Consider the following 13,828-nt stretch of genomic DNA (forward strand, 5'->3'; position numbering starts at 1 on the left):
ATCGTTATAGCTACACAACTAAATTCTGGCCAATAAGATGTGAGCAAAATGTTTGCTCCCACTTCCAGGTTGTGTTTCTAGAACTGCGGGTATGCTTCCCTAACCTTGTCCCTCTACCTATTAGCTGGAGCAGCCATGTAGGACCCGAGGATGAAAGTGCAGGAGCAAGTAACCAGCACATGTTAAAGATAGCAGAACCAGGGCGCCTGGGTGGCTCAGTTGTTGAGCATCTTCCTTCAGCTCGGGTCATGGTCCCAGGGTCCTGGGATCAGGTCCTGCATCGGGCTCCCTGCTCAGCGAGGAGTCTGCTTCTCCCTCTCCCACTCCCCCTGTTTGTGTTCCCTTTCTCACTGTCTCTCTCTCTGTGTCAAATAAATAAATGAAATCTTAAAAACAAACAAATAAAAAAGATAGCAGAACCAACAGCCAAGCCCTGGACTTGTTCAGGGGACCATACTGGACCATCTTTTGAGAAAAAAAGAAACTCACACCCTTGTTTGATCCTGTATTTTGAGATATTTTTGTTACAGCAGCTTAGCCGGTAACCTCACTAACGCCTGAGGATTTACTAAGATTGAATCAGATAACGGATGAATGTATCTAGTTCAGGATCCAGGACGTAGTAGCCACTCAATAAATTGGTGTTGAATTTGAATTTGAAAAATTTGACAACTCAATAACACGTATTGCATGACAAAAGTATACACGTTATGTGGTAAGAATGATGTAGAACTCAAAAACGAATAGAATGTGGTCTCTCTTTCTAGGAGCTCATATTTTAACAGGAGAATTGGATTCTTTATTCTTTCTTCCCATCCCTTCGTGACAGTAGCATGACCAGCATTATTAGTGGAAGTCTAGCCCTCATGGCAAGTGGAAAAAACAGTGGGGGCTTCCAAAAGGCTCTCAGCTCCTGTCTCCCACCCCCCCAAGTTTGAGATCCCTCCCCGCCCAAAACAACCACATCTCGAGTTTGGGTCCCACCATGTAAAAGTAACATCTTGCTGTTATGACATTATTTCCTTTTGGCATATTATCAAATTGTGTTGGCACACACTTCAGAGAGAGTATTTAAGCTTTGCCTGCTGTGTGTGCCTTGTGGAAGATGAGCTTGTCAAAAGGATGGGGAGTATGAAACGTTCAAAATAGATGGATTTGGTGTAGGGGGAGGGAAGCGAGCATAGGTCTAGGAGAGTGTTCAGAAATGGCAAGGTTTTGGTCATTGGCAGAAATGCCAAGAAGCACAAACAAAAGTGCTCATTGTCTTATTGAGGAAAAGCCTGGAGAACTTGTACAAATCTGGACCACACAGAGAGAGCCAGCTGCATTCTCTCGGAAGGGTGAGCCCACCCTTGGTCCTCGCAATTCTTAGGAAGATACACAGGGGCCAATGCATCTCTCTGATTGGGGTGAGGGCTCTAGTAGGTCAGAGATCCTGCACGTTAGAATTACCTGGGGAGCTTTAAAACACTCTGATGCCCAGGCTGCATCAGAATCCGCTCAATTAGGTTCTGGGGGTGAGACCTGGGCCTCAGAATTTTTCAAAGCTCCCAAAATGATTCCAGTATGCAGTATAGGTTAAGAACCTCTGTGTTAGATCTTCTGAGCTCCTGTTCTCCAGACCCCTCCCCTCAACAGGTCTGGAGACTGCCTACTGGCTCACCTGATCTCCAGGAGGAAGTAAACAGCACAGTCCAATCCCAGAATTTTCCTAGAGTTTACTGAGATATTGGATGACTCAAAGATCAATTTCTCTGTTGTACTATTTCTTAGCAGGAGCAGGCTTCAGACCAGGTTGCTGCAAACAGTTGTGCACGTTCTGCATAGCACAGGAATGCTTGGAGAAGGGGCTGAAGGGGCTGAAATTACAGCCTAAACTCTGCTCACTGAGTTGTGCCTCTGGCCTTGAACTTGGTGCAACTAGAAAGGGAAAGGGTGCCTATTTCTAATTCTCACAAAGGAGCTGAAGGGCTAGTAGTGTTCCTGGTTCAAGCCTGCCCCAGGTAGAGGCAAAGAGAGATTCCAGGACCATCTGCATCATGATTACCTGGGATCTTATTAAAACACAGTTCCTGGGCCCCTACCCCAGATCTAATGAATCAGGTCTCTGGGGATGGGGCCCTAGAAATCTATGTTTTAAACAATATCTGAGGTGGTCTCCATCTGAAGTCAGGTGACTGCTGGACTAGGGTGGGATGGTCTTCCAATAAAAATAAATTGAGTACCTCTTTCATGGCAGGCCCATGCCACCTTTCAAAGATTTTAGAGCAAATAAGACCCATCACTTACTCAAGCATCCCCATCTAACGGGAGACAGGAACAGAAAATGTAGGCCCCAGCAAGGGTTCAGATGGATTTGGCATATATGGAGAACCAGAGAGCAGACCCAGAAATCTCTACAGGAGGGACTGAAGCTCCTCCCAGGAGGATAGTCATCCCAGGGAAGTGGGAGCCAGGCACCACAAGCCAGACCCACTAACAAAGCCTCCATTGTCAAAAAGGAGGAGTGACATGGGGGGACAGCTTAGTGTCTGACATGTGTTTGTGTGTGGGCCAAGGCCCCACTGCCCACCCCTGTTTATGCCCCGTGGTTATAGATCTGAGTATGAATGGAAACCTGGGGCTTGTGCATTAAAACTGAAAGAGTTGAGGGGCGCCTGCGTGGCTCGGTTGTTAAGCGCCGGACTCTTGATTTCGGCTCAGGTCATGATCTCGGGGTCCTGGGATCGAGCCCCGCAACTGGCTCCACACTCAGCGGGGAGTCTGCTCCTCTCCCCTGCCCCTCCCCCTCTCAAACTAAATAAATAAAATCTTAAAAAAAAAACAAACCCTGAAAGGGTTGTTTCCTTATAACCCCTTTAACTATTTGGGCAGAAAGAATATGACTTTGGGACCTCACTGACTGAACATACAACAACATCTCACAGCTTTGGCATTTCCTGTGCCCCTCCTTGGCTGCAGGAGGGAGCCTGTGGTACCTGGTGGAAACAGCTATGTCCAGGGCAGAGGGCATTGTCTAACAGAGAAGTGCTGAGATGGTAGAAGAAGGATAATCTGTAGACACCAGGTGATGCCTAGCTACACTTGTCCATTCAGACATGGGAGACACCCCAGGAAATGCCCACAGATACTTGGGGAGTATCTGGGGGGGGCCAAGATCCTACTCATCTTTCAGATTTCAGGGAGAATATCACTTACTTGGGTAGACCTTCCTTTCTGGAGTCAGCAGTTTAGTGCATAAGATAATAAAATCCATAAACTCAGATGTGGAGAAAATGTAACTCTTTGGGATAACAGAAACTGAGTATCAGCTTTAGTTCAGGCTCGTCCCATAGCTTGGACTTGGATAAAGATTCCGGACAACTGGTCACCAGTCATCTGTTTGCTCAGGAATCCGTCTACTGAGATGTCTATGTCATCAGTCAGGGGCTCTCTTGACTGCTTCAATGCCAAGTTTGGGGCATGTGGATCTTTGCTAGGCTCACTATGATCCCAGGTGCCTAGAGTCAACACCACCGACACACACTTATTTTCCTCCCTTTTAGTCTTGCTTCCGTTCTAGAGGAAGCATTTTCTGGTTTAAGGAGAAGTTGCTTTGCGGCACCTGGGTGGCTCAGTCGTTAAGCATCTGTCTTCGGCTCAGGTTGTGATCCCGGGTCCTGGGATCGAGCCCTGCATGGGGCTCCCCGCTCCATAGAAAGCCTGCTTCTCCCTCTCCTACTCCCCCTGCTTGTGTTCCCTCTCTCTCTGTCAAATAAATAAAATGTTTTTGTTTTTTTTTAAAGGAGAAGTTGCATGATCTCAAACACTATCCTGCTCAATGGTTGCTGGCTTCATTTTTTTTTTGATTTTGATTTTTTAATTTTTTAATTTTTAATTGTTATGTTAATCACCATATATCACATCATTAGTTTTTGATGTAGTGTTCCATGATTCATTGTTTGTGCATAACACCCAGTGCTCCACGCAGAATGTGCCCTCCTTAATACCCATCACCAGGCTAACCCATCCCCCCACCCCCCTCCCTTCTAGAACCCCCAGTCCGTTTCTCAGAGTCCATCGTCTCTCGTGGTTCATCTCCCCCTCCGATTCACCTCCCTTCATTCTTCCCTCCTGCTATCTTCGTCTTTTTTTTTTTCTTAACCTATATTGCATTATTTGGTTCAGAGGTACAGATCTGTGATTCAACAGTCCTGCACAATTCACAGCACTCACCATAGCACATACCCTCCCCAATGTCTATCACCCAGCCACCCCATCCCTCCCCCCCCCCCACCACTCCAGCAACCCTCAGTTTGTTTCCTGAGATTAAGAATTCCTCATATCAGCGAGATCATATGATACATGTCTTTCTCTGATTGACTTATGTCACTCAGCATAACACCCTCCAGTTCCATCCACATTGTTGCAAATGGCAAGATCTCATTCCTTTTGATGGTTGCATAATATTCCATTGTGTATATATACCACATCTTCTTTATTTGGGGGGTTTGTTACAAATTTTATTTATTTTTTTAAAATTTTTTATTGTTATATTAATCACCATATATTACATCATTAGTTCTCGATGTAGTGTTCCATGATTCATTGTTTGTGCATAACACCCAGTGCTCCACGCAGAATGTGCCCTACTTAATACCCATCACCAGGCTAACCCATCCCCCCCTCCTCCCCTCTAGAACCCTCAGTTTGTTTTTCAGAGTCCATCGTCTCTCATGGTTCCTCTCCCCCTCCGACTTACTCCCCTTCATTCTTCCCCTCCTGCTATCTTCTTCTTTTTCTTTTTTCTTAACATATATTGCATTATTTGTTTCAGAAGTACAGATCTGTGATTCAACAGTCTTGCACAATTCACAGCACTCACCATAGCACATACCCTCCCCGATGTCTATCACCCAGCCACCCCATCCCTCCCACACCCCACCACTCCAGCAACCCTCAGTTTGTTTCCTGAGATTAAGAATTCCTCATATCAGTGAGGTCATATGATACATGTCTTTCTCTGATTGACTTATGTCACTCAGCATAACACCCTCCAGTTCCATCCACGTCCTTGCAAATGGCAAGATCTCATTCCTTTTGATGGCTGCATAATATTCCATTGTGTATATATACCACATCTTCTTTATCCATTCATCTGTCGATGGGCATCTTGGTTCTTTCCACAGTTTGGCTATTGTGGACATTGCTGCTATAAACATTGGGGTGCACGTACCCCTTCGGATCCCTACATTTGTATCTTTGTGGTAAATACCCAGTAGTGCAATTGCTGGATCGTAGGGTAGCTCTATTTTCAACTGTTTGAGGAACCTCCATACTGTTTTCCAGAGTGGTTGCACCAGCTTGCATTCCCACCAACAGTGTAAGAGGGTTCCCCTTTCTCCGCATCCCCACCAACATCTGTCGTTTCCTGACTTGTTAATTCTAGCCATTCTGATGGGTGTGAGGTGGTATCTCATGGAGGTTTTGATTTGGATTTCCCTGATGCCAAGCGATGGGGAACACTTTTTCATGTGTCTGTCGGCCATTTGGATGTCTTCTTTGGAAAAATGTCTGTTCATGTCTTCTGCCCATTTCTTGATTGGATTATTTGTTCTTTGGGTGTTGAGTTTGATAAGTTCTTTATAGATTTTGGATTCTAGCCCTTTATCTGATATGTCATTTGCAAATATTTTCTCCCATTCTGTCGGTTGTCTTTTGGTTTTGTGGACTGTTTCTTTTGCTGTGCAAAAGCTTTTTATCTTGATGAAATCCCAATAGTTCATTTTTGCCCTTGCTTCCCTTGCCTTTGGCGATGTGTCTAGGAAGAAGTTGCTGTGGCTGAGGTCGAAGAGGTTGCTGCCTGTGTTCTCCTTTAGCATTTTGATGGACCCCTGTCTCCCGTTTAGGTCTTTCAACCATTTGGAGTCTATTTTTGTGTGTGGTGTAAGGAAATGGTCCAGTTTCATTCCTCTGCATGTGGCTGTCCAATTTTCCCAACAGCATTTGTTGAAGAGACTGTCTTTTTTCCATTGGACATTCTTTCCTGCTTTGTGAAAGATGAGTTGACCATAGAGTTGAGGGTCCATTTCTGGGCTCTCTATTCTGTTCCATTGATCTATGTGTCTCTTTTTGTGCCAGTACCATACTGTCTTGATGATGACAGCTTTGTAATAGAGCTGGAAGTCTGGAATTGTGATGCTGCCAGCTTTGCTTTTCTTTTACAATATTCCTCTGGCTATTCGGGGTCTCTTCTGGTTCCATACAAATTTTAGGATGATTTGTTCCATTTCTTTGAAAAAAGTGGATGGTATTTTGATGGAGATTGCACTGAATGTGTAGATTACTCTAGGTAGCACTGACATCTTCACAAGGTTTGTTCTTCCAATCCATGAGCATGGAACATTTTTCCATTTCTTTGTGTCTTCTTCAATTTCTTTCATGAGTATTTTATCGTTTCTGAGTACAGATCCGTTGCCTCTTTGGTTAAATTTATTCCTAGGTATCTTATGGTTTTGGGTGCAATTGTAAATGGGATCGACTCCTTGATTTGTCTCTCTTCTGTCTTGTTGTTGGTGTATAGGAATGCCACTGATTTCTGTGCATTGATTTTATAGCCTGCCACTTGACTGAATTCCTGTATGAGTTCTAGCAGTTTTGGGGTGGAGTCTTTTGGGTTTTCCACATACAGTATCCTATCATCTGCAAAGAGTGAGAGTTTGACTTCCTGTTTGCCGATTTGGATGCCTTTGATTTCTTCTTGGTGTCTGATTGCTGTGGCTAGGACTTCTAATACTATGTTGAATAGCAGTGGTGAGAGTGGACATCCCTGCCGCGTTCCTGGCCTTAGGGGAAAAGCTCTCAGCTTTTCCCCATTGAGAATGATATTCGCTGTAGGTTTTTTATAGATGGCTTTTATGATACTGAGGTATGTACCCTCTATCCCTATACTCTGAAGAGTTTTGATCAAGAAAGGATGCTGTACTTTGTCAAATGCTTTTTCTGCATCTATTGAGAGGATCCTATGATTCTTGTTCTTTCTTTTGTTAATGTATTGTATCACGTTGATTGATTTGCGGATGTTGAACCAGCCTTGCAGCCCAGGGATAAATCCCACTTGGTCGTGGTGAATAATCCTTTTAATGTACTGTTGGATCCTCTTGGCTAGTATTTTGGTGAGAATTTTGGCATCCATGTTCATCAAGGATATTGGTCTGTAATTCTCCTTTTGGATGGGGTCTTTGCCTGGTTTTGGGATCGAGGTAATGCTGGCCTCATAAAATGAGTTTGGAAGTTTTCCTTCCATTTCTATTTTTTGGAACAGTTTCAGGAGAATAGGTATTAATTCTTCTTGAAATGTTTGGTAGAATTCCCCTGGGAAGCCATCTGGCCCTGGGCTTTTGTTTCTTGGGAGATCTTGGATGACTGCTTCAATTTCCTTAGTGGCTATAGGTCTGTTCAGGTTTTCTATTTCTTCCTGGTTCAATTTTGGTAGTTGATACATCTCTAGGAATGCACCCATTTCTTCCAGGTTATCTAAATTGCTGGCATAAAGTTGCTCATAATATGTTCTTATAATTGTTTGTATTTCTTTGGTGTTGGTTGTGATCTCTCCTCTTTCATTCATGATTTTGTTGATTTGGGTCATTTCTGTTTTCTTTTTGAGAAGTCTGGCCGGGGGTTTATCACTCTGGTTAATTCTTTCAAAGAACCAGCTCCTAGTTTCGTGCATCTGTTCTGTTGTTCTTTTGGTTTCTAGTTCATCGATTTCTTTTGGTTTCTATTTCATTGATTTCTGCTCTGATCTTTATGATTTCTCTTCTCCTGCTGGGTTTAGGCTTTATTTGCTGTTTTTTCTCCAGCTCCTTTAGGTGTAGAGTTAGGTTGTGTATTTGAGACCTTTCTTGTTTCTTGAGAAAGGCTTGTATTGCTATATACTTTCCTCTCAAGACTGCCTTTGCTGTATCCCAAAGCTTTTGAACAGTTGTGTTTTCATTTTCATTGGTTTCCATGAATTTTTTTAATTCTTCTTTAATTTCCTGGTTGACCCATCTATTCTTTAGTAGGATGCTCTTTAGCCTCCATGTATTTGAGTTCTTTCTGACTTTCCTCTTGTGATTGAGTTCTAGTTTCAAAGCACTGTGGTCTGAAAGTATACAGGGAATATTCCCAATCTTTTGGTACCGGTTGAGACCTGATTTGTGACCTAGGATGTGATCAATTCTGGAGAATGTTCCATGGGCACTAGAGAAGAATGTGTATTCCGTTGCTTTGGGGTGGAATGTTCTGAATATGTCTGTGAAGTCCATTTGGTCCAGTGTTTCATTTAAAGTCTTTATTTCCTTGTTGATCTTTTGCTTAGATGATCTGTCCATTTCAGTCAGGGGGGTGTTAAAGTCCCCCACTATTATTGTATTGTTGTCGATGTGTTTCTTTGCTTCTGTTATTAATTGCCTCATATAATTGGCTGCTCCCATGCTAGGCGCATAGATATTTACAATTGTTAGATCTTCTTGGTGGATAGACCCTTTAAGTAGGATATAGTGTCCTTCTTCTTCTCTTATTACAGTCTTTGTTTTAAAATCTAATTTGTCTGATGTAAGGATTGCCACCGCAGCTTTCTTTTGGTGTCCATTAGCGTGGTAAATGGTTTTCCACCCCCTCACTTTCAAGGTGGGGGTGTCTTCGGGTCTAAAATGAGTCTCTTGTAGACAGCATATTGATGGGTCTTGTTTTTTAATCCAATCTGATAGCCTGTGTCTTTTGATTGGGGCATTAACCCATTAACATTCAGGGTAACTATTGAAAGGTATGAATTTAGTGTCATTGTATTGCCTGTAAGGTGACTGTGACTCTGTATTGTCTCTGTTCCTTTCTGGTCTATGTTACTTTTTGCTCTCTCTTTGCTTAGAAGACCCCTTTCAATATTTCTTGGAGGGCTGGTTTTGTGTTTGCCAATTCCTTTAGTTTTTGTTTGTCCTGGAAGCTTTTTCTCTCTCCTTCTATTTTCAATGACAGCCTAGCTGGATATAGTATTCTTGGCTGCATATTTTTCTCGTTTAGTGCTCTGAAGATATCATGCCAGTCCTTTCTGGCCTGCCAGGTCTCTGTGGATAGGTCTGTTGCCACTCTAATGTTTCTACCATTATAGGTTACGTATCTCTTCTCCCGAGCTGCTTTCAAGATTTTCTCTTTGACTCTGGGACTCCTAAGTTTTACTATTAGATGTCGGGGTGTTGACCTATTTTTATTGATTTTGAGAGGGGTTCTCTGTGCCTCCTGGATTTTGATGGTTGCTGGCTTCTTTCCCAAAACTTTGTATTACTTTTATAGAGAAAGGTTGAAAGGATAATAAATACACATACCTGAAAACTCCACTGGATTAATAATTGTTAACGTTTTGGGGCACCTGGGGAGTATCTGGGGGGGCCAAGATCCTACTCATCTTTCAGATTTTGGTTCAGTCGGTTGAGTGTCTGACTCTTGGTTTCGGCTCAGGTCACAATCTCAGGGTAGTGAGATTGAGCCCCACATCGGGCTCTGTGCTCAGCAGGGAGTCTGCTGGAGATTCTCTCTCTCCCTCTGCCCCCCCAAAGTAAATAAATAAGTCTTTTAAGAAAAATTGTGAAAATTTTCCATCACTGTGGCCTGACCTCTGTGTACTCCAGCCTATGTCTTCTAAAAAGAAGGGCATTTGCCTACATAACTGCAATACCATGGTCACATCTAGCAAAATTATCTATAGTTCCACAAAATCACCAAATATCTGGTTCATATTCACATTCCCTCAAAATGTTCCATTCCAATAATTTTTTATGCTTAAAAATAAACACCAAGATCCAATGAAGAGCCACATGTTACATTTTCCCTTTATGGCCTTCTAGTCTATCCTAATCTAGAAGGTGCCGCCACCTTTTTATGTTGTTGTTGCTGCTTCACGGCATTGCCTTTTTGAAGGATTCGGGTCAGTTATCCTAAAGGACTCAGGCCTTTGAGAACAAAAGCCAGAGAACTCCACTTCAAACTTTTTGTGAGGCAAGAAGTGTAAGTAACGCATCCTGGTTTTGCCCAAGACTGAGGGTTTTCTCTGACCATGGGACTTTTAGTGCCCAAACCAAGAAAGTGCCATGCAAGCAAGGATGAGTTGGTCACACTAAAGGCAAGGAGGCACAAAATTGGATATTTGCTTCAGTGGTCGCAAGGCACAGGGTAAAAGTCTGAAAATCATAACCCAATATGGTACAGCCACACTTGATCAATAAATGCTTTCATAGTGTTCTGTGCTGACCCTTTCAGAGTGCTCATATATAATTTTAACTCTGTTTGATATCTAAATTTCCCAATAGGTAGTAAATGCTATGAAGGCAGGAACATGTATGTCTTCCTCATGACTCTAACCCTACTGTATCCCGGTACTTCTGGTACATATTAAGCACTTATTAAATATTTATTGAATGAAGGAATACTTGAATGATGTCAAAGAATTTCAGAAGTGAATGTACAAAATAAAATTCAACATCTATTTTTGGAAGGACCAGCTAAGATTTTTTTTTTAAGATTTTATTTATTTATTTGACAGAGAGAGTGCACAAACAGGCAGCGCGGCAGGCGGAGGGAGAGGGAGAAGGAGGCTTCCTGCTGAGCAGGGAGTCCGATGCAGGGCTTGATCCCAGGACCCTGGGATCACAACCTGAGCCAAAGGCAGATGCCTAACCAACTGAGCCACCCAGGCGCCCCTAAGATATTTTTTAAACAGTAAGACTGCAAGCACTGGTTGGGAATCTCCATACCTTAATTACTGAGTATTATTATTAGGTTATGTTGTCTGTATGCAAGTGTTTTTTTTTTTTTTTTAAGGATTTTATTTATTTATTTGAGAGAGAGCATGAGCAGGGGGGAGGGGCAGAGGGAGAAGCAGGCTCCCCGCTGAATGGGGAGCCTGACATGGGGCTTGATCCCAGGACCCTGGGATCAAGAACACGACCTGAGCCAAAGGCAGATGCTTAACGGACTGAGCCACCCAGGCACCCCTCTGCATGCAAGCATCTTGTGCAATTGTCTTGGCCTTACAGGTGAGAATCTGGAAGTTTAAGTAATCTTCAAGATTAAATTCAGACCTTAGCTTCTAAATTCTCAGAGGCTTCATGCAATGAGGGGATGGAAAAGGGTAGGGAGTGTCTGGAAATGTGGAGGCACAACCCATTGCTAAGTAACACTGGTCCATGTACCAGGGTCCTAAGGAGATCAATCACACTGTAAGAAATTTCCATTAAATCAGGTAGAAATTAAAATAATAATTCTCCTCAGTCTCTGTCCTATTCTCCAGATTTGAACCCCTCAGTGCCTTTAAACGATTGGTCTCTGAGAAGCCAAGAAGGAGGGTTTGGAGTTGGGAGGGAAGTTGAAATCTGGTTTAATTCTGAACATGGCCTGAGTTTTAGGTCAAGTCTAGCCTTGGGGAAGTCTCCTGGACCAGGGATTTTGAGACAGACTTGAAGTAGCATTCGGTACCTGTTGGTAAAGAATTCAGTTGGAGGCTGATCCGGGCTGGAATCTTGAAGGCTCAGTGCCCAGGAGTGGCAAGGTCCAAGGAGATGACTCCGCATCTCATTGCACACTTTCTCATGCCTTTCTCCCTCCGGATAGGAAGCTCTGGTTGGGACCCAGGCTAATTCATGAAAGGATGGCTTTTTGCAGAATTCTTAGTTCAGATGCTCACCAGAGAAATAGGTGTCGGGGTCACTGTGAAATGTCAAAACACTGATAGACAAGAGAATTTATTTATTTTTTAAGATTCTATTTATTTATTTGAGGGATAGAGCGAGAGCCCAAGCAGGGGGAAGCAGCAGAGCGAGAGGGAGAAGCAGGCTCCCCGCTGAGCAGGGAGCCCCACGTAAGTTTCGATCCCAGGACCCTGAGATCATGACCTGAACGAAAGGCAGACACTTAACAGACTGAGCCACACAGGCGCCTGAGAAGAGTATTTAAAGAAGAAAAGAACTTCCTTACTGTGAAGGGATTTTGAACTGCATGATGAGATTGTTTTTTTCTTCCGAGTTTCAACAGAATATTATTTATGTGTTCCTCATACTAGGGTGGGGGCTGGGACAGTGAGAAGACACCAAGTTCCGGGAGGAGATAAAGGGACGATCTTTCAGGAAGCAGTGACTGTGTGCTATCCACGTGACCTCATTTCGCCCTTGCAGCAGTCCCAAAGAGATACTGCTCAGAAACTGAGGTTTAGCAAAATTACGTGATTTGCTGAGGGTTATACGTGCCTGGGATGTGGCAGAGCATGAAGATTTACACATGTGCTGTCTGATGCCAAATCCACACTTTCCCAGCTCTCCCACCTTGCATTCTTCCAGAGGAACAATGGGACTAAGGCCCGAACGACCTCAGAAGTGGGGCGGGGGGCAGGGGCCGTTATCAAATCGAGGTGAAGAAGACTGCCATTGCTGCCATGCTGTCTGAAGGGCCCTGGAAAGACTGAAAAGCCCCAATTTTTTCTAGTGCCTACCGCACTGCTTTGAAACCCTGGCATGCACTGCTTTGAGATGAAGATTGGGGATCGTGCCTCCCAGGGCCATTCCAAATGAACGAGTTTGACCCAGAGGTGTTGGGGCGAGGTGCTCTGTACTCCTCCCTGTCACCTCTATTCTGATACATTCCAGATGCCCTAGCAGCCTCATTTCTCAGTATGAGCCGTGAACTTGGGAGCATTGTATTTTTCCTTCTCTTTGGCTTGATTGTCCTTTGCCCTTGGGGGAGGGGGAAAGGATAACTAATGGCCTGGAGGGTAGCCAGATTTTTCCATTTTGCAATCTCCAGCCACAGCTGCTAAAGAAAACTTATATTGTGTTTTCATTCAGCGGGGAAAACATGTTTTGTTTTGCACTCTTGCGTAACCATGAAACATCTGGGGTAACTTAGCTTAAAACTTCCCTCCAGGGTCTCATTTAGGCTAAATGATATAGAAAATTGTTCACCTTGAAATGTAAGCTACAACACCGTAATAAGTCATTATCACATGTGTCTGGATACATGCCCACCCAGTAGGGAGTCATACAGGACTTAGGACTCGGGCCCTCTTAACTGAAACTACTGCCTTCATCCTACATTACACTGTTCCTCATAAATGATCAGGGCCCAGAAAATGGCATTCAGTTGGGGGTAATACTTGGGAGAGCTTAGAAAGGACTCCTCACTGCTTTTAACTGGTGGTTCTCAATCTTGAGGGGCATCAGAATCACCTACGGGGACTTACTAAAACACAGGTTGGCTCCACCCCCCAGAGTTTGCGAGATTCAGTAGGTCTAGGGTAGAGCTCAAGTATTTGCATTTGCAGTAAGCTCCAGGTGATGCTGATGCTACTGCCCTGGGGACCATATTTTGAAAATCTCAGCTTTAAACTTTGGTCATCCTAAGTGAGGCATTAAATACAACACATGGGATTGGCAAAAACTGTACATAGTGGCAATGTCCAGTTTCATGGTTTTTTTTTTAAGATTTTATTCATTTATTTGAGAGAGAGCGAGCACAAAGGGGGCTGGGGTGGGGGGAGGGGCAGAGGAAGAAAGGGGCTCCCCACCTAGCAGAGAGTCTGACCCAGGCCCTGATTCCAGCACCCCAGGACCTCAGGATCATGACCCTAGCCTAAGGCAGGCACTTAACCAACTGAGCCAACCAGGTGCTCCTGTTTTGTTTTTCTAAATGGGTAAGAGCTGGTGCTAAAATGAGCTGACCACTTAGCCATTGCTAATGGGTGGACCTGTTGGTACAAACTTTCTAGAAAACTAATTGGAAGTAGAAAAATATTTATTGGGCATTGATCTAGTAAACCCACTTC

Source organism: Callorhinus ursinus, unplaced genomic scaffold (genome assembly GCF_003265705.2).
Source record: "Callorhinus ursinus isolate GAN/ISIS: 27379988/994484 unplaced genomic scaffold, GSC_fseal_2.0 scaffold25, whole genome shotgun sequence".
In the NCBI taxonomy this organism is placed as follows: Eukaryota; Metazoa; Chordata; class Mammalia; order Carnivora; family Otariidae; genus Callorhinus; species Callorhinus ursinus.